At 46.5% G+C, this 25,356-nt stretch overlaps 2 pseudogenes; one reads left to right on the plus strand and one right to left on the minus strand.

Annotated features, from left to right (window-relative positions):
- Positions 1-5,722: 5,722 nt before the first annotated feature.
- Positions 5,723-7,046, minus strand: LOC132216249 (ubiquitin-conjugating enzyme E2 variant 1-like; annotated as a pseudogene).
- A 4,390-nt stretch (positions 7,047-11,436) lies between these two features.
- LOC132216363 (vacuolar protein sorting-associated protein 37C-like) lies at positions 11,437-13,224 on the plus strand (annotated as a pseudogene).
- Positions 13,225-25,356: the final 12,132 nt, after the last annotated feature.

Genomic DNA, 25,356 nt, shown 5'->3' on the forward strand with positions numbered 1-25,356 from the left:
GTGCCCTGACCAGGAATCAAACCGTGACCTGGTTCATGGGTCAGTGCTCAACCACTGAGCCACACCGGCCGGGCCCACAGGGTTTTGGTAAGATCAAAGTATTCGATGTGACAATTGAAGCAGGGGGTTGAAGTGATTCAGGAGTCAAGAGCCAAGGAATGCAGATGGAAAGGATAAGGATAAGGAAATTGACTGTGCTCTGAAATCTCCAGAAGGAATTAGCTCTGCCAACATCATGACTTTAGCTCAGTGAAACTAATTTTGGATTTTTATCTCCAGAACAGTAAGAGTAAATTTACATTATTTCAAGTAACTATTGTGGTAATTTGTAACAATAGCAATAGAAAGTGGGTACTACATGGCAGGACTGGAGTGAGGGAGAAAGTGTGAGTAAGGGAGCGGAGCGAGAGGGGTATGTGTGTGTGTGAGAGAGAGTGAGAGAGAGAGAGAGAGAGCTGACAGGAGTCTCAGGAGCAGGCGGATCAGGCTCTCCTGGACAAAGAGCGGCTGCTACCACCACAGGTACTCCCCCAACGAGCACGGCTATGGCTCAAAAACCAGGTACTCCCCCATCCTGAATGGGGGAGCTGCAGTGACTAGGAGCACAGCCTTGCCACCACCCAGTCTAGCCTTGGACACCCCTCCCCCAGCCCCACTCCCTGACCAAGCAGTGAGTGGAACACCAGCGGGACTTCACACATACCCCCACGGACCCGAGCTCCTGCAGCTGACACCTGCAGGACCAGGTCCATGGGGGAAGGGAGTACAACTCAGAACAGAGACAATGAAGACGTGAAACTCAAGGCAGACCCAGCCTCTGGGCTGAATCCCTAACCACTGGACTACTAGGGGCTTCAACCTCTCAGACCTCAATCAGGTTGCACAGGGCCAGAAAGGGAGTGACTCACACTGGCCTACACTAGAGCAGCTTCCAAGAAGCCCGACATAGACACACCAAGGGATCAGATTCAATTTTTCAGAGCAAAATCCAGAGAGCCCCACAAATAGCAGACCCAAAGGTCTTCATATGAGTGTGTGTGTGTGTGTGTGTATGTGGATTTTTTGGAGGGTTTTGTTTGACCCTTTTTCTTTTTTTCTTTCATATCTCTAATTTCTCTCTTTCCTTTTATTACATTCTACTTTAGCCTATTTTGATTATTATTAATTTTTCTTATCTTGTTTTGTTTTTCTCTTTTTTCTCATTTTATTCCATTTTACTTTTCCTATCTTAATCTTAATATGCCCATTATTAATATGTTTAAAATTCATTATTATTATTTCAATTATTTTCTGTTTCATTTTCTTTTTTCCTCCTATACAAGTTCTTTTAGCTTCCTTCTTGCTTCCATATTGCCATTTTTTTTTCTTCTTTCTCTCTTTTTCTTTATATTCCCTCCAAGTCTTTGGTCACATGTCTTATAGTATCCTTTTTATTTTTTATTTGCTTTGCTTTTTTTCCTCTTCTAAGTCTTTCCTGTTGTTGTTGCATTGATTTTGGGGGTGTTTTTGTTTTGGTTCTGTTGTGTCTTACTCTGTTCTGTCAGCACCTGTATAACAGCTAGCACAATGATATTGGGGTTGAACCTCACTGGTAAAAAGTTGGAGGGGAGATCCTTCCCATGAGAAGAACATCAACAATCAAGTCCCAGTTACAACAGGAAAGCCCAAATAATGCACACAAGGGGCATTTCTAAAACATCCAACTCAGGTGAAAAAAGAGACTGCACCACTAGACTCAAGATACTTTCTACATAAGGGAGGCATAGCAGTTCTACCTACTGCATAGAAACAAATACAAAGAGACAGCTAAATGGTAAGACAATGAAACAACCCCCAAATGAAAGATAATAAGGAATCTCCCGAAAAAGAACTAAATGAAATGGTGGCAAGCAACCTATCAGACATAAAGTTCAAAGTAATGGTTTTAATGGTGCTTAAGGAGCTTAGTGAAAATTACAAGAAACTCAGTAGGAACTATAGCAGCATAAACAATGAAATGAAACCATTAACTAGAACCAGACAGAAATGAAGAATAACATATCTGACATCAAGAACACACTGGAAAGAATTAAAATTAGATTTGATGAAGCAGAGAATAAAATCAGCAATTTGGAAGACAAGGTCAATATAAATACCCAATTAGAGCAGCAAATAAAAAATTTAAAAGTCAGAAGAGAGCTTAAGAGAGCTTTGGGACAATATTAAAGGTAACAATATCCACAGGATAGGAATACCAGAAGGCAAGAAGGTGAGCAAGGAACAGAGAACCTGTTTAAAGAAATAATGAGAGAAAACTTCCCTAACCTGGTGAAGGAAAATGTCACACAAGTTCAGGAGGCACAGAGTCCCAATCAAGATGAACCCAAGGAGACCCACGCGTAGACACATCATAATTAAAATGGCAAATGTTAAAGACAAAGAAAGAATCTTAAAGGCAACAAGAGAGACAGAAAATCGCCTACAAATGAGTTCCCATTAGAATGTCAGCTGATTTCTCAATAGAAACACTTCAGGCCAGAAGGGAGTGGCATAAAGTATTCAAAGTAATGAAAAGCAAGGGCCTAAATCCAAGACTCTGTATCCAGCAAAGCTATCATTTAAAATTGAAGGTAAAATAAAAATTTTCCAGATAAAAAAAGGTTAAAGGAGTACATTACCACCAAACCAGCAATGCAAGAAATGTTAAAGGGAATGCTTTAAGAGGAAGAAGAAAAGAACAGAGAGTAGATCATAAGCATAAAGAAACTAAACACATTTGTAATACCTTAACTGATAATAATTAAAAAAAAAGAAACTAAAAATAGCAATAAGTAAAGACCTGTCAAAAATAACCTTAAATGTAAATGGATTAAATACTTCAGTCAAAAGACATAGGGTGACTGAGTGGATAAGAAAACATGACCCATATATATGGTCTCTACAAGAGATCCAACTCAGAACAAAAGATACACACAGATTGAGAGTGAAGGAATGGAAAAATATATTCCATGCAAATGGAAAAGGAAAAAAAAAAGCTGGGGTAGCAATCTATATATATAAAAGGCTAATATGGCCAAAACCGGTTTGGCTCAGTGGATAGAGCGTCAGCCTGCGGACTGAAGGGTCCCGGGTTCGATTCCGGTCAAGGGCATGTACCTTGGTTGTGGGCACATCCCCAGTGGGAGATGTGCAGGAGGCGGCTGATCGATGTTTCTCTCTCATCGATGTTTCTAACTCTCTATCTCTCTCCCTTCCTCTCTGTAAAAAATCAATAAAATATATTTTTTAAAAAAAGGCTAATATGTTAAGTGTCCCTCCTACCATCCGACTGGTTGCTATGACATGCACTGACCACCAGGAGCCAGATGCTCAACACAGGAGCTGCCGAGCTGCAGTGACTTGGCAGTGGTGGTTCTCGCGTGATGCACCCCAAAACCAGAGAGGAAGGAGCCCGATTCCTTGTGGGGCCACACGATTCCACCTTCGGCCGTGGGTTATATTGTTACTGGGGCACTGTTGGCCCCGAATCTAGTTTACTGCACACTTGCGTTTGCGTTCCACACCCTGTATAACAGCAACTTTGCAGAGTGCCCTCTCGCACTCCAGGACCCCTTGGGGGATGTTGGAGAGCCAGTTTTGGCCCAATCCCCACAGGCTAGGCTGAGGGGCCCCACCTATCGGAGGGACCCCACTCACTCTGCAGATGCCGGGGCGGGACTACAGGAGGATGGCTCCAGGGCGTGTCTGGCCCTTCTCGCCCAGTCCTACCCCGCCGGCCACCTTCTAATTAATTTCCTTTTAATGTGCATGAATCCGTGCACCAGGTCACCAGTACTCATATAAGACAAAATAGATTTTTTTTTTTTTTTTTTTACAAAGGTGACCTTCTTTTTTTTTTTTTTTTTCTATATATTTTTTTTTATTATTGATTTTTTTACAGAGCGGAAGGGAGAGAGATAGAGAGTTAGAAACATCGATGAGAGAGAAACATCGATCAGCTGCCTCCTGCACATCTCCTACTGGGGATGTGCCCGCAACCCAGGTACATGCCCTTGACCGGAATCGAACCTGGGACCTTTCAGTCCGCAGGCCGACACTCTATCCACTGAGCCAAACCGGTTTCGGCCAAAATAGATTTTAAAATAAAGTCCATAACCAGAGACAAAGAAGGCCATTTCATAATATTAAAGGAAATTATTCAACAAGAAAATATATCCCTTGTAAATATATATGCACCCAATATAGGAGCACCCAAGTACATTAAAAAACTCTAGATGGACTTTAAGGGAGAGATTGAGAACAATACAGTCATACTAGAGGTCTTTAACACCCCACTGACATTAATGGATATATCTTCCAGATAAAAAATCAATAAGGAAACAGAGGCCTCAAATGACACACTAGATCAGATGGATCTAACTGTTATTTACAGAACATTTCACCTCAAAGCAACAGAATATACATTCTTCTCAAGCACACAAGGAACATTCTCAAAGATAGACCACATGTTAGAACACAAAATAAGCCTATACAAATTCAAGAAGATTGACATAATACCATGCATCTTCTCAGATCACAATGGCATGAAGTTAGAAATCAATGACAATAAAAAACAAAACACTCAAATACATGAAGGCTAAATAGCTTGTATTAAACAATGAATGGGTTACCAATGAGATCAAGCAAGAAGTTAAAAACTTCCTGGAAACAAAAGAAAATGAACACACAACCACCCAAAACCTATGCAAAAGGAGTTCTGAGAGGGAAATTGATAGCACTACAGACCTACCTCAAACAACAAGAAAGAGCACTAACACTCTGTCTAACCCTACAGCTAAATGAATTAGAAAGAGAACTTCCAAAGAAAGTGGCAGGAAGAAAATAATAAACATTAGAGCAGAAATAAATTACATAGAGACTTAAAAACACAGTAGAAAAGATCAATAGAACCAAGAGCTGATTCTTGAAAAGATAAACAAGATTGATGAACCCCTAGTCAGACTCATCAAGAAACAAAGGGAGAGGACCCAAATAAATAAAATCAGAGATGAAAGAAGCAATATAACAACAGACACCACAAAATACAGAGGATTGTAAGAAAATACTATGAATATGCCAACAAACTGTACAACCTGGGTGAAATGGACAAATTTATTGAAACATACAATCTTCCAAAACTCAATCAGGAAGAATCAGAAAACCTGAGTAGGCCAATAACAACTGATGAAATTGAAACAGTAATTTAAAAACTTCTAGCAAACAAAAGTCCTGGACTGAATGGATTTACAGGTGAATTTTACCAAACATTCAAAGAAGAGCTAATACCTATCCTCCTCAAACTATTCCAAAAAATTCAAGAGGAAGGAACACTCCCAGGCTCTTTTTACGAATCCAGCATTACCCTAATTGCAAAACCAGATAAAGACACTATAAAGAAAGAAAATTACAGGCCAATATCCCTGATGAACACAGATAATAAAATCCTCAACAAAATATTAGCAAATTAGCCGTAGCGGGTTTAGCTTAGTGGATAAAGCATCAGCCTACAGATAGAAGGGTCCCAGGTTCGATTCCTGTCGAGGGCACATGCTTGGGTTGTGGGCTCGGTCCCCAGTAGAGGGCGTGCAGGAGACAGCCAATCAATGATTCTCTCTCATCACTGATGTTTCTATCTCCCTCTCCTTTCCTCTCTGAATTCAATTTAAAAATATTTTTTAAAATATTAGCAAATCGGATCCAGCAATATATTTAAAAGATCGTACACCATGATGAAGTGGGATTTATTCCAGGGATGCAAGGCTGATACAATATTCACAAATCAATAAATGTGATACATCACATAAACAAGTTGAAAAATAAAAACCACATGATCATATCAATAGATGCAGAAAAAGCATTCGACAAAATCCAGCACCCCCTTTTTTTTTCTTATATTTCAAACGGACAACAAATTAGTATCACTTACAGCATCTTAAGATAAACTGCCTTTGAACAGGAGCTTCCTTTCCAGTACTTTGATGTCTACAAGACGTATCTAGAAAGATTACTACTGTGGAAAATGAAGACTAGTTAAATCAAATGGGGGAGGAGTGGGCCTGTGGTTTTCTTTTTGATTAGTTGCTGTAACACCGTCCTTCAGGTGGCTGAGGGAGTAATATACTATCACTAGTCATCATTAGATGCCGAAGCTCGTGCAGGACATGTCTGTGTCATGTCTTTGTCATCTTCTACACCCCAATTAATTGTTCAGTCTCCTCCACCTTTCTGGCCTTCTTCAAGTTCTTCCAACAGTCGAAAATTGTGAGGGACTTTTACTCCCGAGCCCATGCTGGCTGCATCTTGCGTCACTGTCGCGGCCGGCCTTCACTTGAAGTTTGACCGTTCTGTGGATTGGACGTTTTTCTGGGCTCAAATCAAGGTATTGGCAGGGCTGTGATGTTTTCTGAAAGTTCTGAAGGCGAGACTATAACGGTTTGAACTCCTCTTAGTTTCTGTTGCTCTCCCAACACCCTTTTTTGATAAAAGCTCTCACTAAAGTAGGAATAGAGAGATCATACCTCAAGATATGACATATACCCAAAATAATACTCAATGGGCAAAAACTAAACGTGTTTCCCTTAAGAACAGGAACAAGACAAGGATGTCTGCTTTCACCATTCTTATTCAGCATAGTACTGGAAGTCCCAGCCACAGCAATCAGACAAGAAGAAGTAATAAAAGGTACCCAAATTGGCTTATCACAACATGGCAGCCAGCAGAATGGCAGTGAGGAAAAGAGTGTGAGTAAAAGAGTGCAAGGAGAGAGTGTGGACATGTGTGGTGTGTGGGGGGGTGAGTGAGGGACAGTTAGATTTTGCAGAAGTCTTGGGGACTGGTGGATCAGGCTCTCCTGGACAGGGAGCCGCTGCTATTGCCACAGGCACTCCCAGGCTGGGCATGGCTCTGCCACAGAGACCATGCCATCTCAAAAGGGGGAGCAGCAGAGGCTAAGAGTGCAGCCAAACCAACACTCAGACTGGCCTGGGACACCACCCCCAAACCTGCGCAGTGAGCTGCTCACCAGCCATAATTTGGAAGGGACCTCCACTGCGCCCCCTCAGTGAGTGCCACACCACCTCTCTGCAGGCTCCCAGATGTGCATGGTGAGTGCCCAGAGAGACCTCCTGCACCACCCCACCCAGGCCCCAGGACCTGCGTGCTGTGAGTGCTTGCCAGAGGCACCTCACACAACACCCTACCCAGACCCCAGAGCTGCACTATAAGTGCATGCCAGAGGCACCCCGGCACCACCCTGCCACAGGCGCTGCAGCTACAGTGAACTGCATGCCAGAGGGCTCTGGGGCCTCACAAGGAGTTGCACACCAAAGGAACTGTGCAAGTGCCCCCGCCAACCCTGAGCATCTACAGCGCACACCTGAGGGACAAGGTCTGTGGGGAAAGGGAGAACAACTCAGAGCAGAGACAATAAAGGTGTGAGACTCAAAGCAGACCCAGCCTCTGGGCTAAGGAGTACCTGACCACTGGGCCGCTAGGCACTTCAACCTCTTGGACCTCAATCAGTTGCCCAGGGCCAGAAGAGACAGCAATTCACATTCCATAGAAACAAATACAAAGGGACAGCAAAAATGGGGAGACAGAACAATCCCCAAAGGAAAGAAAAGGGGAAATCACCAGAAAAGGAACTTAATGAAATGGAGGCAAATAATTTGTCAGATAAAGAATTCAGAGTAATGGTTATAAAGATGCTTAAACATCTGACAGAATTACAAGCAGCTCAATGAGAATTATAAGAAGCTGAATGAGAAATTCACCAACATGGATAAGAATCAAGAGGAGGCTCGCGCGCTCCCCCTCGCCGCCGGTGGGGACATCCGGGCCGCCACCGCCTCGTCCCGCCCTCCTTCTGGGTCCCCTCCTGGCTAAGTTCCTTCCTCGCGCTCACCCTCGAGTAGGCAGTGGCCCGGCGTGGGTCCGGAGAGCCACCGCGGCGCGCCGGGCTGCTTAAACCAAGTTAGGGAGGATTTTGCAGAGGGTAAGAGAGGGAAACCGCCTTCCCGGCGGCACGTGAGCAGCCGAGCGGGCGGCGCGGGCTCCCTCCTCCTCTAGGCCCTGCCGCCCGGGGGGCGATTAGGCCGCGGTCGTCCGCCCGGAGTCAGGCCGTGGGGGTAGCGAGGGCGTCCGGGGCGGCAGCGGGCGGCAGGCCGGAGCCCGGGGCCTGGAGCGGGCGGGAGGGTGTGGTACCGCGTTCCTCCGGATCCCAGACTGGGCGTGCGGGTGGAGTTCGTGCCTGCGGACCGCCTGCCGGGCCGGAGGTCGCCCCGCGGGAGGGCGCGGCGGCTTGCTGAGCGCGAGCCCCACTCTCCGCGCCCACGGTGACCCCCACCTTTACCCCACGCGCACCTGTCACGCAGGGCTTCGGGTTTGCATCTGGACCGTGTTGGAGGGTAGTGTGGCGAAACCCGGCCTAGCGTGGGCCGATCCTGGTACCCACACTTACTGGCAAAGTCAGCTGAGAAAGAAGACATTACTCACTGTTGGAAACTTTTTTTCTTCCCCAATTAAAAATGCATTTTCCTCTCCCAGCCAGTCCCCTTTTTTGGGCTCTCCAAGAATAAATCCGCAGTTAGCGTGATCCAGTGGTATACGTTTACCCCTTCACTTTCTACCAGTGCTCTCTGTATTTAAAAATCTGGAAAATAAGATAAAAAGATTAGAGCTTAGGAAAGCTGTAGGTGTATTGTTTAGCAATCAGTTCCTATAATGACATAAACTCTATTTTCCTAATCTGTTTAGTTACTGTACTCAATTTTTGTTTGTTTTGGATGGCTTTTTGAGACTAATAGGTTGCAACAAAATGTAAATGCTTCTGTAGTTGGTGCTAAACCCATGTGTTGGTTATTGTGTGAGTAGGATAACTGATTCAAAAGACAGAAGAAATTAGTGAATTTGTGATATTCATCCAATGTGCCAAAGACAGTGGAGTCAACCACTATATACAAAGGGAGTATTCTTGTTTTGGCATAGCTTTTGTGACATCTTCAAGGCATGTGAAACTTGGTCATATGTCAGGGGTAGAAATAGTTAACTTCTTATCTGCCACCCTTTATTGACATTTGATGATTTTTTTGCATTGGTTTTGTCAGAGATTTTTTTTTTTTTAAATCTTAATAAACTGGTGATTTAGGCAAAAAAAAAAAAAAAAAAAAGAATCAAGAGGAAATGAAGAAGAAGAAAAAACACGAGGGCGGAAACCGGTTTGGCTCAGTGGATAGAGCGTCGGTCTGCGAACTGAAGGGTCCCAGGTTCGATTCTGGTCAAGGGCATGTACCTGGGTTGAGGGCATATCCCCAGTAGGAGATGTGCAGGAGGCAGCTGATCGATGTTTCTCTCTCATCGATGTTTCTAACTCTCTATCTCTCTCCCTTCCTCTCTGTAAAAAATCAATAAAATATATTTTTAAAAAAAAAAACACGAGGAAATGAAGAATGACATAGCTCCAATAAAGAACACCCTGGCAGGTTTCAACAGTAGACTAGAAGAAGATGAGGACCAAATCAGCGAGTTAGAAGACAGGGTAGGAAAATAACACCCAGCCCTGGCTGGTTTGGCTCAGTGGATGAGTCTTCAGCCTGAAGACTGAGGGGTCTTTCTTGGGTTCGATTCCAGTCAAGGGCACATGCCTCGGTTGTGGGCTCAATCCCCAGTAGGGGGCGTGCAAGAGGCAGCCAATCAATGATTCTCTCTCATCATTGATGTTTCTCTCTCTCTCCTTCTCCTTTCCTCTCTGAAATCAATAAAAATATATTTTTTAAAAAGAAAGAAAAATAACACCCAATCTGAACAGCAATTGGAAAAAAAAGGGGGGGTAGGCAGAGAGCTTAAAGGAGCTTTGGGGCAACATGAAAGGAAGCGACATGAAAGGGGTGCCAGAAGGAGAAGAAGCTGAGCGAGGAATAGAAAACCTGTTTGAAGAAATAATGACAGAAAACTTCCCTGATGTGGGGAAGAAAAAAGGTCACGCAAGTCCAAGAAGCACAGAGTCTCAAGCAAGATGAATCCAAAAAGACTCACACCAAGACACATCATAATTAAAATGGTGTCAAAGACAAAGAATCTAAAGGACTGCAAGAGATAGAAAGTTACCTACAAGGGATCTCCCATTAGAATATCAAATGATTTCTCAACAGAAATGCATCAGGCCAGAATGGAATGGAATGAAATATACAAAGTCGTCTCACAGCCAGTTGGCCTGGAGGTCAAATCCCCCCCCCCCCCACCAGTGTTACCTACAACAATCAAGGCTTAACTACAACAAGACGGCGCACAAAGACCACTAGGGGGTGCACCAAGAAGGCATAAAAAATGCAGAGACAAAGAAACAGGACAGAAATGGAGGAAGGCAAAATGCTGGATATAGAGCTTAAAACCACACTTTTAAGGTCTCTCAAAAACTGTCTAGAAGCCGCCGATAAATTTAGTAAGGCCCTCGAAAAGACTGATGAGACCGCCGATAAATATAGTGAGATCCTCAAGAAATGTAATGAGACCCTTGATGTTGTGATAAAGGACCAACTAGAAATTAAGCACACACTGACTGAAATAAAGAATATTATACAGACTCCCAACAGCAGACCAGAGGAGCGCAAGAATCAAGTTAAAGATTTTAAATGCGAAGAAGCAAAAAACACCCAACCAGAAAAGCAAAATGAAAAAAGAATCCGAAAATATGAAGATAGTGTAAGGAGCCTCTGGGACAGCTTCAAGCGTACCAACATCCGAATTATAGGGGTGCCAGAAAAAGAGAGAGAGCAAGATATTGAAAATCTATTTGAAGAAATAATGACAGAAAACTTCCCCTACCTGGTGAAAGAAATAGACTTACAAGTCCAGGAAGCACAGAGAACCCCAAACAAAAGGAATCCAAAGAGGACCACACCAAGACACATCATCATTAAAATGCCAAGAGCAAAAGACAAAGAGAGAATCTTAAAAGCAGCAAGAGAAAGAAAGTCAGTTACCTACAAGGGAATACCCATACGACTGTCAGCTGATTTCTCAACAGAAACTTTGCAGGCCTGAAGGGAGTGGCAAGAAATATTCAAAGTGATGAATACCAAGAACCTACAACCAAGATTACTTTATCCAGCAAAGCTATCGTTCAGAATTGAAGGTCAGATAAAGAGCTTCAGAGATAAGGAAAAGCTAAAGGAGTTCATCACCACCAAACCAGTATTATATGAAATGCTGAAAGGTATCCTTTAAGAAGAGGAAGAAGAAGAAAAAGGTAAAGATACAAATTATGAACAACAAATACACATCTATCAACAAGTGAATCTAAGAATTAAGTGAATAAATAATCTGATGAACAAAAAAAAAAGAAATATACAAAATCATGAAAAGCAAGGGACTGAATCCAAAAATACTCTACCCAGCAAGGCTATCATTCAAAATTGAAGGTGAGATCAGGAGCTTCACAGACAAAAACAGGCTAAGAGAGTTTATTACCACCAAACCAGCAATGCAAGAAATGCTAAAGGGAGTGGTGTAGTGGTGTAAGAAGAAGGAATAGAAAGAGAGGGAGAAACGCAGACATAAAGAATAAAAATGGGGTAGGTGTGGGCTGTGGTTTCCCCAGGGCAGCTGCGGCCCTGCAGGGAGAGATGGAGACCCTGAAAGACAAGACCCTGGAGGAGCTGGAGGAGATGCAGAACGACCAGGAGGTGCCAGAAACCGGTCCATCCTTGCTGCTTGACACAGTCGCTGCAGGGAAGAAACATCTGCACAGCATGTTTCAAGGGACCTGGTGTATATGGCATACTGTTCTTAATATGTTTGCTCCCCTTCTTAGAGCTATGTGTTTTAACCAAGGTCACCTCTCCGAGAAAGGTTGTTTCCCCAGGTGAGGATTTTTCCCTGAAGTTAGGGAGGGAATAAAACCCCTTAACTAAATGCCAGGCGGGTAGTTAATCACTTTAACTATGAACAATCACGCTTAAGCTACATAATCTTTGCTCCCTGGAATGGAGATAAGAAATGCTCTAACCTTTGGAATAGAAATTGATAGGATTAAAATCAACTGGTATAAATACAGATGTAACAAGACAATAAAAGACAGAACTTGGCTGGAGAACCTAGCAAGAGAACATGGCAAGAGAACCTGGACAGAACTTGGCTGGAGATCCTGGCTAGAGATCCTGGCTAGGCTGCTGATCAACTGAACGCTGTCTTCGTGTCATTCCTTCTTTGCCGACTCTGTCCACACCTTTGGGGACCCCTGGACCTGCTGGGGTTGGACTCCAGCAAGGAGGCCCTCAACCGCCTGGCCCAGGAGTCCCCTGAGGTCTAGGACCTGCAGCTGGAACAAGAGATGGCACTGGCCAACAAAAGCAGCCTGGCTGAGCGGAACCTGGAGTCCCAAGGCCCCTGTAGATCAGCCGCTCAAACCTTTCGGAAAAGTATCAGGAGCTCCGGAAGCTCGCAGAGCGATGCCAGGAGCAGAAGGAAAAGCTGGAGAAAGTCTAGTCGGCGCAACAGCTGGGGATCTTGTTAGACCTTCTGCAGGTCGAAGGCATGAAGGTAGAAGAGTCTGAGCCATGGCTGTCGCACCTGCGGCGGGTTCGTGGAGAAGCTCCAGGACGTGGTGAGGAAGCCCAGAGCTTCCCAGGAGCCCGCAGGCGGAGGTGGCACCCCTCCGCTCCGCCCGCCTCTCCCATCTCGCCCGGACCCCAGGCGACCCCCCTGCAGCCAAAGAGCAGCCACCCCGCCCGCAGCCGGCAGGGGTGCCTCCCTACCCTCTGCCCTACAGCCCTTCTCCGGAGTTGCCCATGGGCCCCACCACCCAGGGTGCCGCAGCCAGCACCCTTCCCCGTGGTGTCCCAGACCCCCTTTTCCTATAGCGGACCTCTGGGTCCCCCTTTCCTGTCAGCCCAGCCCGGGGCACAGGGCTGCTGGTGCTACTCTTGGTCCCCACAGAGGACACACCGCCCTGGCCTAGCGATCCCACGCCCGCTTCTGGTGCCTCTGGCCCCGGGTACCCCTTGGTGGGGCGGACTCCCAGTCCTGGTTTATCCTCAACAGCCCTCCTACCCCTCGGGGGAGGGACACCTCCTTACCGGATGCAGCCCCAGCTCCCCAGCTTCCCAGGCCAGTCCCCGCCCCGCTGGCCCCCTCTGCCTCCCTACCCCCAGGGCCGGCCCCTCCCACCGCTTCCCGCAGCCTCGGGGTCCTGCCTGGCCTGGGCACTAGACTGGGCGCTGGCCTTGGTCCTTCCCTACTTCCGCTTGAGCCACAGCCTTTGGCCCACCCTCTGCTGAGATGTGCGGTTCGATTGAAGTGGAGTTGGCTCTCCCCAAGGACTTGGGGGGGCCCTGCTGGGGGCCAGCAGGCCCGGAAAGGCCCGGGGCGGTCACAGCGCAGACTGGCTTAGCCTGTCGGGTGCTGCCAGCCAGCGAGGCCAGCGCCTCCCCGTGGCGTCTGCAGGAGCCACTGTGCACCCGCGACTGTCTGCTGTGCCTGCAGACGGACCTGAGCCGTGTGCTCGGGTCTGGGCACTGCCCCTGCTCTCCCCGACCCAGGTTTGGCATATTCCATGTGGGGCCACACCAAGGGGTGCAACTCTTTTTGTCTCTCTGGTCCATTCAGGGATCTCCTGCCCCACGCACCATGGTCAGGGTTGGGTCACAGGGAGAGAACAGAGTTAGGAAAACACTTCATGATTTTTAAGTCAAAAAGCCATAATTGAACTCTGACGGGCTGGTGTCGGATAAACGTGTGCTGTGTGCTGATCTGAGTGCCAGCAGCCGAGCCATCGCAGTGAGAAGACGGGATTGTGAAGGTGGACCCCAGACCTCGCCTGGGCTGGCTGGAAAGTCCTGGGGGTGGGTACCTTGGACCTTCTGGCTGGACAGGAGGGTCACATTTAGGAGTGGAGGGGAGGCCCAGGTCACCTACCCAGCCACCCGCTCTTCTCTGGGGACCTCCGCTTCCGGCTGACTTTTTCCAAGGCCCACCCCATCTGTCCACCCTTTGCAGTGGTTCTCAACCTTCCTGATGCCGCGACCCTTTAATACAGTTCCTCATGTTGTGGTGACCCCCAATTTCATTGTTACAAATTGAACATAATTAAAGCATAGTGACTAATCACAAAAACAATATGTAATTATATATATGTGTTTTCCGATGGTCTTAGGCGACCCCTGTGAAAGGGTTGTTCGACCCCCAGGTTGAGAACCGCTGCTTTAGTGCCTTGAATCTCATTGGAAGCATCCCCTCCCTCATCCCCTTCCTCTGGCTCCCGGGATGGAACTCCCCCACCCCCACATCTCTCCGAAGACAGACATCTAAAGACGCCCTAACAATGACCTCCTAGTGGTGCTAGAAACATCATTGCCATGTCGTTTTCTGGTCTTTGCATCTCTCTTGTCTTCAGAATGTAAAGGGCAAGGACTGTGACTCCAAGCTCGCAGCCCCCAACACATCCGAGGTTGAAGCATGTTAGGTGATAAAAACCATGGTAGACCAAAGGGGGTGTGATGCACAAAGCATGAGCTTGGTGGTTCCAGATGTGAACCAGGTCTCAAGGGCAGACCCTGGAGCTGCTGTTTGTTAGGACGGCATATGTGCCTTGAAATTTCCACTACACCAGCACCTGGTGCCTGCCCGCTCCCAGCCTGCTTGCCATCAATGGGTGTGCAGGCAAGATGCTTGATTCTTGATGTGGGTTCCTTGCTAATTGTGCTTGCTTCTCATAAGTTATTTAAAGAGCAATCACTAATGGACTCTGCTGGTTTGAGTGCCTCAGAACTGGACAAACGACCACTTATGTTGCATAAATAATTGCCAATAAACTGAGGAGCTCTGTAAAAAAAAAAGAATAAAAACGGCGCCAGACTGGTATGGCTCCGTGGTTAAGCTTCGACCTATAAACCAGGAGGTCACAGTTCGATTCCCGATCAGGGCACATGCCCAGGTTGTAGGCTCAATGCCCAGTGTGGAGCATGTAGAAGGCAGCCGATTAATGATTCTCTTTCATCACTGATGTTTCTATCTCTTTGTCCCTCTCCCTTCCTCTCTGAAATCAATAAAAAATTTAAAAGTTAAATAAATAATAAAAATGGCAACAAACAAGTACCTATCAATGATAACCTTAAACATAAATGGATTAAATGCCCCAATCAAAAGATACAGTGGCTGAATTGATAAGAAAACATGACCCTTGCCGAAACCGGTTTGGCTCAGTGGATAGAGTGTCGGCCTGCGGACTGAAAGGTCCCAGGTTCGATTCCGGTCAAGGGCATGTACCTGGGTTGCGGGCACATCCCCAGTAGGAGATGTGGAGGAGGCAGCTGATCGATGTTTCTCTCTCATCGATGTTTCTAACTCTCTATCTCTCTCCCTTCCTCTCTGTAAAAAATCAATAAAACATATTTTAAAAAAAGAAAAGAAAACATGACCACCTCAGAACAAAGTACTCACACAGACTGAAAGTGAAGGGGTGGTATAATTTTTTCAGGCAAATGGAAATGGAAAAAAAGCTGGGGTAGCAATACTTATATCTGACAAAATAGCCCTCAAAGTGAAGGCCATAACAAGAGATAAGGAAGGCCATTTCATAATACTAAAGGGATCAATACAACAAGGGGATATACCTCCAGTAAGCATATATGCACCCAGTGCAGGAGCACCCAAATACATAAAAAAACTTCAGGAAGATATCGAGGGAGAGATCAACAATAATACAATCATAGTAGGGAACTTTAATACCCCATTGACATAACTGGATAAATCTTCTAAACAAAAAATCAACAAGGAAACAGCAATCCTAAATGACTCACTAGATCAGATGGAACTAATTGACATCTTCAGAACATTTCACCCCAAAGCTACTGAATATCATTCTTCTCAAGTGCTCATGGGACGTTTTCAAAGGTAGCCCACGTGGTAGTCTCTACAAAGTCAACAAGATTAAAATCATATCAAGCATCTTCTCAGATCACAGTGACATAAAACTGGAAATCAACTACAATAAAAACACTCAAAACCAATAAAACACATGGAAGCTAAATAGCATGCTATTAAACAATGATTGGGTCACCAAAGAGATCAAAGAAGAAATAAAAAAAAAACATCCTGGAAACAAATGACAATGAAAACACAACAATCCAAAATCTATGAGACACAGTGAAAGCAATCCTGAGAGGGAAGTTCATAGGACTTCAGGCCAACCTCAGAAAAAACAAGAAAAACTTGTAATAAGTTATCTAACCCTCCAACTTAAAGAATTAGAATGATACCAACAAGAAAACCCCATAGTACACAGAAGGAAGGAAATAATAAAGACCAGAATGGAAATAAATGACCAGAGACGAAAAAGAAAACAATACAAAAAATCAATGAAACCACAAGCTGGTTCTTTGAAAGGATAAACAAGATTGATGAACCCCTAGCCAGGCTTACCAACAAAGAAAGAGAGAGGACCCAAATAAACAAAATCAGAAATGAAAGATGTTAAGTACAACCGACCCCACAGAACTACAAAGGATTGTAAAAAAAAAAAAAAATACTATGAACAACTCTGTTAGAACAAACTGGGCAACCCCGATGAAAAGGACATATTCCTAGAAAAATACAACCTTCGAAAACTCAAACAGGAAGAATAAGAAAAACTGAACAGGCTGATAACTACTTATGAAATTGAAGCAGTAATCAAAAAACTTCCAGCAAACAAAAGCCCTGTCCTGATGGCTTCACAAGGCAGTGTTACCAAACATTCAAAGAAGAACTAACACCTATCCTCCTCAGACTATTCCAAAAATTTGAAGAGGAAGGAACACTTCCAAGCTCTTTCTATGAAGCCAGCATTACCCTAATCCCAAAACCAGATAAAGACACTACAAAGCAAGAATTACAGGTCAATATCCCTAATGAACATAGATGCTAAAATCCTCAACAAAATATTAGCAAATCGTTGCCCTAGCACAGTGATCAGCAAACTCATTAGTCAACAGAGCCAAATATCAACAGTATAATGATTGAAATTTCTTTTGAGAGTCAAATTTTTTAAACTTAAACTATATAGGTAGGTACATTTTTATTAACTAGAGGCCCAGTGCACAAAAATTTGTGCACTCGGGGGGGTCCCTCAGCCTGGCCTGTGCCCTCTCGCAGTCTGGGACCCCTTGGGGGATGACCACCTGCTGGCTTAGGCCCTCTCCCTGGGGAATTGGGCGTAAGCTGGCAGTCAGACATCACTCTGACAGCCCGGGAGCCCTCAGGGAATGTCCACTTGCCAGCAGGGAGCAGGCCTAAGCTGCAGTCAGACATCCTTAGCACTGCTAAGGAGGTGGGAGAGGGTCCTACCACCACCGCTGTACTGGCAGCCATCAGCCTGGCTTGTGGCTGAGCAGAGCTCCCCCTGTGGGAGCACACTGACCACCAGAGGGCAGCTCCTGCATTGAGCGTCTTCCCCCTGGTGGTCAGTGTGTGTCATAGTGACCAGTCATTCCCAGTCTTTCTGCTGTTAGGGTCAATTTGCATATTACCCTTTTATTATATACTAGAGGCCCGGTGCACAAAAATTTGTGCACTCGGGGTTGGGAGAGGAGGTCCCTCAGCCTGGCCTGTGCCCTCTCACAGTCTGGGACCCATCAGGAGATAAGGACCTGCTGGTTTAGGCCTGCTCCCGGGTGGCAGAGGGCAGGCCTAATCCTAGGTGTAACCCCTGGTCGGGCTCAGAGCAGGGCCCATTGGGGAGTTGGGGCCCCGCCTCCTGTCATGCACAGAGCAGGGCGGATTGGGAGGTTGCCATGCCACCCTCAGTCATGCTCAGGATAGGGCCGATTGGGGGGTTGGGGCACCACCCCCTGTCACACTCAAGGCAGGGTCCATAGGGAGGTTGCAGCGCCACTCCTGTCATGCACAGAGCAGGGCTAATCAGAGGGTTGGGGCTCCGCACCCTGTCACACTGATCCCGGTGCTGGGAAGCCTCGCTGCTCCGCTGATCCCAGGGCCAGGACGCCTCTCGGCTCCCCTGATCCCTGGCCCGGAGGCCTCTCGGCTCCGCTGATCACCGGGGCCAGGAGGCCTCTCGGCTCCGCGGATCACCGGGGCGGGAGGCCTCTCGGCTCTGCTGATCACCGGGGCGGGAGGCCTCTCGGCTCCGCGGATCACCGGGGCGGGAGGCCTCTCGGCTCTGCTGATCACCGGGGCGGGAGGCCTCTCGGCTCTGCTGATCGCGGGGCCTCTCGGCTCCGCTGATCACCGGGGCCGGGAGGCCTCTCGACTCCGCTGATCACCGGGGCGGGAGGCCTCTCGGCTCCGCTGATCACCGGGGCCAGGAGGCCTCTCGGCTCCGCGGATCACCGGGGCCGGGAGGCCTCTGGGCTCCGCTGATCACCGGGGCGGGAGGCCTCTCGGCTCTGCTGATCGCAGGGCCTCTCGGCTCCGCTGATCACCGGGGCCGGGAGGCCTCTCGACTCCGCTGATCACCGGGGCGGGAGGCCTCTCGGCTCCGCTGATCACCGGGGCGGGAGGCCTCTCGGCTCCGCTGATCGCGGGGCCTCCGACTCCGCTGATCACCGGGGCCGGGAGGCCTCTCGGCTCCGCTGATCACCAGGGCCGGGAGGCCTCTCGGCTCCGCTGATCACCGGGGCGGGAGGCCTCTCGGCTCCGCTGATCACTGGGGCCGGGAGGCCTCTCGGCTCCGCTGATCACCGGGGCCGGGAGGCCTCTCGACTCTGCTGATCCCAGGCCCTGAGGCCTCTCTGCCCTGCTGCTTCAGGGCTGTTTGGCTTCGCTCTGCTTGGAGCCTGAGTATGCAAATTAACCGCCATCTTTTAGCTTCTATAATTGAAACATTGTATCTTTTGGAGTTGTTGCTTCAGGAGCTCAGAGCCCCGCAGCTGTGGGGATCCTTGACTTTCTCCATCGCTGGGGCAACCAAGCCTCCTATTCTCAGCTGCCTGGCTGCCAGCCACCATCTTGGCTGACAGTTAATTTGCATATCTCGCTGATTAGCCAATGAAAAAGGTATCGGTTGTACGCCAATTACCATTTTTCTCTTTTATTAGTATAGGATAGAGGCCTGGTGCATGGGCGGGGGCCGGCTGGTTTGCCCTGAAGGGTGTCCCAGATCAGGGTGGGGATCCCGCTGGGGTGCCTGACCAGCCTGGGTGAGGGGCTGATGGCTGTTTGCAGCTGGTCACACCCCCTTCAGGGTGGGGGTCCCCACTGGGGTGCCTGGCCAGCCTGGGTGAGGGGCTGATGGCTGTTTGCAGCTGGTCACACCCCCTTCAGGGTGGGGGTCCCCACTGGGGTGCCTGGCCAGTCTGGGTGAGGGGCTGAGGGCCATTTTCAGGCTGGCCAAGCCCCCCCCCCCGGCAACGGAAGCTCCCAGTCTCTCCTTTTTTTCTTTTTTCTTTTTTATTCTGGGATTTATTTACCTTCTATAATTGAAACTTTGTTGCCTTCAGTGGAGCTCAGAGTCGGCTCCTGCTCGCTCAAGCTCCGTGGCCACGGCCGGCTGAAAGCAGGTATCTGGAGTTTATTTATCTTCTATAATTGAAACTTTGTTGCTTTGAGTGGAGCTCAGAGCTGGCCAGGAAGCTTGGCTTCCTCCATCACTCGAGCAACCAAGCCTCCTGCTCGCTTCAGCTCCGTGGCTGCCGGCCGCCTTCTTGGTTGGGTTAATTTGCATATAGCCGCTCTGATTGGGTGGTGGGCGTGGCTTAAGGCATAGTGAAGATACGGTCAATTTGCATGTTTGTCTTTTATTAGATTAGGTTAGGGCACTCCTAAGGCTTAGGAAGAGCCACACTCAAGGGACCAAAGAACCGCATGTGGCTCAAGAACCGCAGTTTGCCAACCACTGCCCTAGCCGGTTTGGCTCAGTGGATGGAGTGGCTGCCTGCGAACTGAAGGGTCCCAGGTTCAATTCTGACCAAGGGCACATGCCTGGGTTGCGGGCTTGATCCCCAGTTGGGGGCATGCAGGAGGCAGCCGATCAATGATTCTCTCTCATCATTGATGTTTCTATCGCTCTATCCTCTCTTCCTCTCTGAAATCAATAAAAATATATTAAAAATATATATATTTGCAAATCGCATCCAGCAATACATTAAAAAGATCATACACCATGACCAAGTGAGATTTATTACGAGGATGCAAGGCTGGTACAATATTCACAAATCAATAAATGTGATACAGCACATTAACAGACTGCAAGACAAAAATCACATGATCATATCAATTGAGGCAGAAAAAGCATTTCACAAAAGCTAACACCCTTTTTTGATAAAAACTCTCATCAAAGTGGGAATAGAGGGATCATACCTCAACATAATAAAGCCCTATATGACAAACCTACAGCCAACATCAAACTCAATGGGCAAAAACTAAAACCATTTCTCCTAAGAACAGCAACAAGACAGGGATGCCCACTCTCACCACTCCTGTTCGATATAGTACTAGAAGTGCTAGCTTTAGTGATCCGACAAGAAGAAGAAATAAAAGGCATCCAAACTGGAAAGGAGGAAGTAAAACTGTCACTATTCACAGATGACATGATACTGTACATAGAAAACCCTAAGACTCCATCAAAAAACTACTAGGTTTAATAATGAATTAGGCAATGTAGCAGGATACAAAATTAACACCTCAAAATCTGGGGCATTTTTATACATCAATAATGAACTCACAGAAAGAGAAACTAAAAAAAAAAATCCCATTTACCATGGGATTAAAATACCTAGGAATAAACTTAACACAGTAGTTTTATTGCTAGCTTTATCCAGTGGCCAGATAAGTTTCTATTGAATGAGTACCAAAAACATTTTACATAAATGTTAAAGGCACGACTTAAAATTAACTACCCATTGCATTTTGAAGTTATTTATTACATGTTCTTACGAGCTAATGTCTTTTTAAAGTATGATACTTTGTAAAGCACTTTGTAATATGAAAACACGAGAATTCTCATGATCTGTCTGCAATATGTTAACTAAGAAGGTAAAACACCTGTACTCGAAAAACTACAGGACGTTGAAAAAAGAGATAAAGGAAGAAATAAACAAGTAGGAAAATATACCATGTTCATGGATTGGTAAAATCAACATCATTAAAATGTCCATATTACCCAAAGCAATCTACAGATTCAATGCAATCTCTATTAAAATAACAACAACAGCCAAACCGGTTTGGCTCAGTGGATAGAGCGTCGGCCTGCGGACTGAAGGGTCCCAGGTTCGATTCAGGTCAGGAGCATGTACCTTGGTTGTGGGCACATCCCCACTGGGGGGTGTGCAGGAGGCAGCTGATTGATCTCTCTTATCGATGTTTCTAACTCTCTATCCCCTCTCCCTTCTTCTCTGTAAAAAATTAATAAAATATATAAAATAAAATAACAACAACATATTTCACAGACTTAGGACAAATTCTCCAAAATTTATATGGAATAAAAAAGACCCCAAGTAGCCGCAGCAATCCTGAGAAAGAACAAAGTTGGAGGAATCACAATACCAGAAATCAAATTATGTTACAAAACATTCTCAAAACAGCCTGGTACTGGCACAAGAACAGGCATATAGAGCAATGGAACAGAACAGAGGACCCAGAAATCAATCCAAGACATTACGCTCAATTAATATTTGACAAAGGAGGCAAGAGCATACAATGGAGTCAAGACAGTTTATTCAATAAATGGTGCTGGGAAAATTGTACAGATACATGCAAAAAAAAATGAAACTAGACCACCAATTTACACCATACACAAAAATAAACACAGAATGGATAAAATACTTAAATATAAAATGGGAAACCATAAATATATTAGAAGAATCCATAGGTAGGAAAATATCAAACACATCTTGTAGTAATATGTTTACCGATACATCTCCTAGGACAATGGAAACTAAGGAGAAAATAAACAAATGGGACATCAAAATAAAAAGCTCCTGCACAGCAAAAGAAACCATCAACAAACTAACAAGAGAGCCCACTGCATAGGAGGACATATTTGCCAATGATACATCCAATATGGGGTTAATTTCCAAAATTTATAAAATACTCATACAACTTAACAAAAGGAAGACAAACAATCCAATTAAAAAATGGGCAAAGAACCTAACTAGACACTTCTGCAAAGTGGATATACAGAAAGCCAAGAGGCATATGAAAAAAATGCTCAAAGTCACTGATCATCAGAAAGATGCAAATCAAAATAACAATGAGGTACCACCTCACACCTATTAGAATGGCTATCATCAACAAATCCACAAATGACAAGTGCTGGCAAGGATGTGGAGAAAAGGAAACCCTCATACACTACTGAAGGGAATGCAGAATATGCAGCCACTATGAAAATCAGTATGGAGTTTCCTTAAAAAATAAAAAATGGAACTCACATTTGACCCAGTAATCACACTGCTAGGAATATATCCCAAGAAATTAGAATCACCAATCAGAAAGAATATATATACCCCTATATTCATAGCAGCTCAACTTACAATAGCTAAGATTTGGAAACAGTCTAAGTGCCCATCAGCAGTTGAGTGGATTAAAAACTATGGTACGGGAGAAACCAAGATGGCGGCATAGGTAAACACTGAAATTGCTGCCTCCTACAACTTCAAAAATACAACAAAAAGGCAAAACGGACATCATCCAGAACTACAGGAAGGCTGGCTGAGTGGAAATTCTACAACTAGAAGGAAAGAGAAAAGCACACTGAGACTCAGAGGAGGTTCGGAAATAAAGTGCAGAGGTACGGAGGCTCGTGTGTGGAAAGGGCTGGCAACGGAGGACGCACCTGTCTTTTTGAATCGGGAGGGAGTCACAAGCTCCCAACTGCTCTGAACTCCAGTTCCGGGAAGTCTCTGGGGACCCAGGACCCATACGGGGAGAAACTGTACTGTCTGGCAGTGGGCAGAACTCGGAACTCGAGGGTGGCTTTCCCTCAGAGGTGCTTGCAGCAATTAAATTACTGGGACACTAAGATGCACGGCCCCTTAGGGCAGGGCTGAGGATCTGCCATAGCTGCTTGCTCCGCCCTGTTGATTCCTTGAGACCCCGCCCCACCCAAGCTGCGGCAGAGGCTTTTGCATATGAATACCCTGGCCCTTTGCAACCTGAAAATTACCTAACAAATTACAGCTGGGCCAGACAGACCCAGAACTTCCAAGAGAAGGCCCAAGGCCCCACAGCAGCTTGCATTGCTTCACAGCTGGGCCTCATCTGGGCACCTCCAAACTCCAAAAAAGGAAGGGGAATCTGCAGATCTTTTCATAGCTCCTGCTGGGTAGCCTCAGGCAGAGACTAAATTAGCACCTCCTTAGATCCAAGAGCCAGTGTACCCAGTGGTCAGAGTGGGACCATCCAGATTACAACTCCTCAGATCCATAAGGGACACTCTCAGGGGGCAGACTCAGTGAGCACCAAAGCCCCACTGAAGCAAGTCTTGCCCCAGAAGGGTGTCTTCAGCACAGAAGTTCTCCCACTGAAGACACAGCTGATTCTCACTGCCAATTGGCTTGGAGGTCAATTCCTCCCAGTGATACCTACAACAATCAAGGCTTAACTACAACAAGACTGTGCACAAAGCCCATAAGGGGGTGCACCAAGAGTGTCCACCTCAGGTAACTGGGGAGGCTGAGCCACTGGGCCCTATAGGACACCTAGCACACAAAACCACTCTACCAACACAGGAAAGCATAAAAAATGCGGAGACAAAGAAACAGGTCACAAATGACAGAAATGGAAGAGATCAACCGAAGGACTTGTATACATGTATATAAGCCAAACCAATGGACATGGACAACAGGGGGATGGGAGCATGAGTGTGCGAGGTGGGGGGGGGGGGGGGTGGGGGTTAATGGGGGGGGATGAGGACATATTTGTAATACCTTAACTAATAAAAAAATAAAAATAAACTAAAAATAAAAAACTATGGTACATCTACACAATGGAATACTACTAAGCTGTAAAAAAGAAAGAACTCTTGAGCAGAGTTTTCTCTTGCCTCTTGGCATTTTTAAAGAATTGGTTTCTTCCCATAGAATACTTTCTTTCCACCTTTTCCCTTTCTAATCAATTTGGTCTAGCTAATGAATGAGCGTTAGGGCTCTTTTAGATGTCACATCCTCCAGGAAGCCTTTTTTAACTATCCAAGATTGGATTAGACATCTCTTCTACATGCTCTGAAGCTTTCTGCATCATGGCACTTAGCATACTTTTTCTTTTTAAATCCTCACCCAAGAATATTTTTTCTCTTGACTTTTTTAGAGAGAGGGGAGGAGGGGGACAGAGAGAGAGATGTGAGAGAGACACATGGATTGGTTGCCGTCCTCACGTGCCCCAGCCTGAGCCAGGGATCAAACCTGCAACCCATATATGTGGCCTTGATTAGGATTTGAGCCCATGACCCTCCGGTTCTCGGGCTGGCGCTCTAACCACGGAGAGATGCTGGTGAGGACTTAACATCTATATATATAAAGCCCTAATATGCAAATAGACTGAACAACCAAACAACCGGTTACTATGACGTGCGATGACCACCAGGAGGCATGCATGGAACATGGAGGGCATCAGCAGCAGGCAGCAGAGCGCAGAACATGGCAGCAACGGCTGTGCTGGGATGGTGGAGCAGGTGAGCAGGGACACCAGACCAAGGCGGAGCGCCGGTCGCTGTCATCATGGCAAGCCTCTGGTGGTTACTGAAAATTCTTTGCTCCTAGGCACTGCGGTCCCTCCTGGCATTTGCACCTGCTGCTGGCGCCAGCCCTGTCGCACCCGCTGCCAGTTCCAGAGCCACCGCTTACATCCACTGCCAGCGCCCGGCACTGGCTCCGATCGCTCAGCACTGTCAGTGGGTGGAAGTGGTGGCTGCCAGCCCTGATTGCCCATGAGGACTTCTCCACCTCCCCCTGCTCCTGAGGGGCGATCAGAACAGCAGCCGCCACCTGCACCCACTGATGGTGCTGGCCCCACTCATACCCGCTGCTGGTGCTGGCCCCAATCGCTCCACACCATCAGCGCATGGGAGCAGCGACGGCAGGAGCAGGGCTGCTGGCAGACAGGGGACCAGGGCCTCAGCAGGAGGGGCCGGGCGGGGGCGTAGAGGATGGGCCGAGACCCACCCCTGTGCTCACAGCAGCCTTACGGCCCACAGTTCCTTTCAAGGTGCATGAATTCATGCACTGGGCCCCTAGTACTTTATTATAAAGGTACAGACATGTCTCTAGTACCAAGCCTAAAGTATGGTAAGTGCTCAGTACATATTCACTGAATAAATGAATGAATGAATGAAATAACTATGATTTTTAAGTAATAAAAAATACTTTCCTTTAACACATTAAAAAAAATTACAATGATAAGTAAAACATTAAA

This window comes from Myotis daubentonii, chromosome 15 (assembly GCF_963259705.1).
Source record: "Myotis daubentonii chromosome 15, mMyoDau2.1, whole genome shotgun sequence".
In the NCBI taxonomy this organism is placed as follows: domain Eukaryota; kingdom Metazoa; phylum Chordata; class Mammalia; order Chiroptera; family Vespertilionidae; genus Myotis; species Myotis daubentonii.